We start from the raw sequence: 708 nt of genomic DNA on the forward strand, positions 1-708 counted from the left end.
CCTCTCATTTTCACTCTCCAGTTTCAAATCAATGAAACCCTAGCCGCCTAAAATCCCCCCACCGTCTCCGCACCCGGAAATCACTTCACGGCGGCAGAACTTCTCCAAACCACCCTAAAATTTAACCCTGCAACCATCATCCCCTCCCCTTTCCAAATCCCTAAACCTTTTCACCCAAACCCTGCTCAATCTGGCCAAATTTCAGATCTGTGACATGCAAAAACTTAAGTCCCAGGCCTTTGAGTTTCCAAAGACGATTTAGGCTTGAAATTAGTGTTAGTACATTTATGTGACCCGGCCATAACAACTAATAATGCTAATAATTTAAACATGTTGTAAATCGCGGGTACGATTCCCGTGACACGATTCGCAACGTGTACCAAACAAACAAGTGTACGACAATCGTAACTTGTTCCAGAATAATTCCATAAATAATTAAAAGTGGTAGAAGGAATAAAAATGCACAATAGGTTTTGAACATGTAATTAATCAGATAATTAGGCCAATAATAACAGTTGAGCGACCGTGCTAAAACCACGAAACTCGGGAATGCCTAACACCTTCTCCCGGGTTAACAGAATTCCTTACCCTGATTTCTGTGTTTCACGGACTGAAACAGAGTCAAACTTCCTCGATTCGGGATTTTAAATCGGTGACTTGGGACACCATAAATTATCCCAAGCGGCGACTCTGAATATAAATAATCTC

Source organism: Nicotiana attenuata, chromosome 12 (genome assembly GCF_001879085.1).
Source record: "Nicotiana attenuata strain UT chromosome 12, NIATTr2, whole genome shotgun sequence".
NCBI classification, from domain to species: Eukaryota; Viridiplantae; Streptophyta; class Magnoliopsida; order Solanales; family Solanaceae; genus Nicotiana; species Nicotiana attenuata.